Source organism: Dipodomys ordii, unplaced genomic scaffold (genome assembly GCF_000151885.1).
Source record: "Dipodomys ordii isolate 6190 unplaced genomic scaffold, Dord_2.0 Scaffold113, whole genome shotgun sequence".
Lineage (NCBI taxonomy): Eukaryota > Metazoa > Chordata > Mammalia > Rodentia > Heteromyidae > Dipodomys > Dipodomys ordii.
Window position 1 is genome coordinate 4,817,272 of NW_012267329.1, and position 3,985 is coordinate 4,821,256.

Here is a 3,985-nt window from a genome sequence, read left to right on the forward strand (position 1 = left end):
TAAAAAATGCAAATCAAAACAACATTAAGATACCACCTCACTCCAATTAAAATGGCTATAATCAAGAACTCTAACAACAACAGATGCTGGAGGGGATGTAGACAGAAAGGAACCTTACTTCATTGTTGGTGGGAATGTAAACTTGTTCAACCACTTTGGAAGGCACTATGGAGGTTCCTCAAAAGACTTCACATAGAGCTCCCCTATAACCCAGCAATCCCACTTTTGGGCATTTACCCAAATGTTTGCAAACAAGACTACACTAAAGCTACCAGCACAACTATGTTTATTGCAGCATTATTTACCATAGCTAACATTTGGAACCAATCCAGATGCCCCTCAGTAAATGAATGGTCAAGAAAATGTGGTATATATACACAATGTAATTCTATGCCTCCATCAGAAAGAATGTCATTGCCCCATTTGTTAGGAAATGGAAAAACTTGGAAAAAATTATATTAAGTGAAGTAAGCCAATTCCAAAGAAACATAGGTCCCATGGTTTCCCTTATTTGCAATATCTAGTATATGTATGATTGAAGTGGAAAAGGTCATATAATGTGATGTTAGGAAAATGAACCCTTAGATATGTATTTTAATGTTTTTTTCTTTCATGCATTTGTTTCTAATGCATTTAAAAGATTATTTCTTTGTTGGTTTGTATGTCCCTCCCCCACAGTATAACCCCTTCTTTCACTATATTTGATGTCAATATAACTTGTGGAGGAGAAAGGGAAAAACAAGTCGTTTAAGGATACAGGTATACCTTTTGCAACAATGAGAAGGATAAATTGTCATGTGGAAAAGAAACTTCACTACGTTGGTGGGGGGGTGGAGGGAGGGAGGATTGGGTGGATGTGAAGGGTAAACAAAAGAGGAGGCTGCAATGCTTAATAAGAAATGTACACATTATCCTGCCCATGTAATTGTAACCCCTCTGTACAGTATGTTCACAAAAAAAATAAATAAACAATAAAAAAGATATTTATGATTCTTATCACTCTTTCAGGGCATCTAATTATACTCACTAGTAAATGTCAAACAAAGGTAGTAAGTCTATGCATGAAGAACAAGATAGAAATGAATAAATTGACCACCAGAGAATTGGTAGCATCTTGGACGATTACTTTTGTTATGAGAATTGAGTTGTCCAATATTCACTGAAGAACCTGAAATGCTCCATGATGCTTTTGAAATCATACTTGAATCTCCAGCTTCACTGGGGATTTAGACCCAAAGGAGAACAGAAAACATATTTCAAGGTATATGATCACTGCGACTTTGTGCTGCTACTCAAAGCTGAATGTGTTCTCATTCCAAGAGGTAGGAGTTTGGTTTGCGTTAATGTTTTTGCCTCTTGAGTCTCTCTTACTTATCTATAAGACAGAAACTCACATGATCTCAGCATTACCCAAAGTTACACTCTGAGAAAATGCTATCTTTGAGATGCTTAGGATTGTGTTGATACTTAAAATGAATTTGAAGGTTTACATGTAAAGGTAATCAAATCTTTTCTGAAACAATTATGCTTTTATAAATCTGAGTTTTTAAGAGTCAATATGGTGGACAGAAAGTTTAGTACATACATTCTGCAGGTTTAGAGTTTAGGATCAATATAGACAAAATCTCAGAGATCCTTTTTAAATTTTTTAGTTTGTACTTTATACAAATATATATCATTTTCAAAGTGACTTTACTTCATGTTAAAATTTCCAGCGAAAATAATTGTTACACTACAATGTTATTTTTTTCATATGAATGAACATGCTTTATATTGGTTGATATTAAGGGATTTTTTGTACAGTGATTGCATTAGCAATTCAATGTATTTGCTAAAACATTGTTTCAAATATATAAAAGTATCCAATAAACTTGAACAGTTGGAGAAATAATAAGTAACCTCCTTTATAGCACTAATATAGAACATATATCTGGTATCAGAAATTTTGTATGACTTCTAAAAAAGAGTTTTATTTAACTGATGCTTATCTTGAAATGTAAAACAATCTGAGAAACTCTGTCACACATTAGCATTAAGAAGATTACAGAAATCTGTTTTACATTCATTGCTGGGTGTATTGGACTTGGTGCTTAATATAATTTAATTTTATTATTGCATAGTAACAAAGAAAGTTATATATTTGTAACTGGCAATTATCCAAATGAAAATTATGAAAATAGTTTGTATAAGTAAATAGTTTGAGTATATAACTTCCTGTGTAATTATAAGCAAGTTACATAGTCTTCTCTAAGCACTTCTAACTCAATTCTACATGATAGAGAACATAATATTAGCTGAGTGACAGGGCTCAGGCCTGTAATCCTAGCTACTCAGGAGGCTGAGATCTGAGGCTCAAGATTTACAGTCAGTCCAAGCAGCAAAGTCCATGAGATTATTGTCTCCCCTAATGAACCAAAAAGCTGGAAGTAGAGCTATGGCTTAATTGATAGAGCACTTGAAGGCTCTGGGATATTGCCCAGGACTCACATACCTATGCAACATAGCATTTTTGTAACATGTAATACACTATATGCATAACACATACTTCGATAGGTAATTCTTAGCTGCACATTAAACATTTAGCCAGCACATATATATTTATATGTATGTATATTTACCAACTATAAATATATCTCAACTGCTATCTGAGCTTGTCATACAATAACCTATTTATGTTCTTTACTATCACTGTACTCAGTCTTCCTTGTGGATTTGTTTAGTTATTTTGAATTTTTATTTTCCTTTAAAACCATGCATTTTATAGATTTAAGAAAATGCAAACATCAAGGGAAAAAAGAAGATAGAAATTTGAGGCTGGTTTGTTAAAATCAATTTTAAAATTATAGATGGTATCCTCTTCCAATGCATATGTATACTGGTATTTGAATACGATTATGATAACATTCAGTATGCACTAAGATAAATGAAACCAATATGTTTATAAATTTTTCATATAATCTATTCTTCCTAGATTTGTTCTGGGAGCAGCCCTAATGTCTGATGGATTCCCTGGTAGATGGGAACCACACCACAGTGACAGAGTTCATTCTATTGGGCTTAACACATGACCCAGTCCTTCGAGTCATCCTCTTCATCATCATCCTGTGCATCTACCTGGTGACCATATCTGGAAATCTCTGCACAATCCTTCTCATCAGAGTCTCCACTCAGCTCCACCACCCCATGTACTTTTTCCTCAGTCATTTAGCTTTTGCAGACATGGCCCTTTCATCTTCTGTCACACCCAACATGTTAGTTAACTTTCTGGTGGACAAAAACATGATCTCCTACCATGGATGTGTCATCCAGATGTGTACAGCTTTCCTCTTTGGGCCAGTTGAGTGCTGTCTTCTGGCTGCCATGGCTTATGATCGCTTTGTGGCCATCTGCAACCCACTGGTGTATTCAACCAAAATGTCCACACAAGTTTGTTTCCAGTTACTTATAGTAGCTTTCATAGGTGGTTGTTTTAATGCTTCATGCTTTGCTATTACTTTCTTTTCTTTAGTGTTCTGTGGGTCAAACATAGTTAATCATTTCTTCTGTGATTTTGCTCCTCTGCGTGAAATTGCTTGTTCTGAAGATAGTGCCCTCATACTTCTTTCCACATTTACGGCTGCCTCCATCCTTGTGATCACAGTGATTGTCATAGCTGTCTCCTACATGTACATCCTCATCACCATCCTGAAGATGCGCTCCACTGAGGGCCGCCAGAAGGCCTTCTCCACCTGCACCTCCCACCTCACTGCAGTTGCTCTGTTCTATGGGACAGTTATGTTTATTTAACTGATGCCCAAATCTAGCTACTCCACTGACCAGAACAAGGTGATATCTGTGTTCTACATGGTGGTGATCCCCATGTTGAACCCCCTGATCTACAGTCTCAGGAATAATGAGATCAAGGGGGCTCTGAAGAGAGAGATTTGGAGGAAAGTGTTTTCTTAGTCAGGCTTGGTATTTTCTAATCTTCATTATAGAAATAATA

The 3,985-nt window shown here is 35.7% G+C and overlaps 1 pseudogene; it reads left to right on the forward strand.

Moving 5' to 3' along the window:
• The first annotated feature begins 3,000 nt into the window (after positions 1-3,000).
• LOC105995084 lies at positions 3,001-3,945 on the forward strand (annotated as a pseudogene).
• Positions 3,946-3,985: the final 40 nt, after the last annotated feature.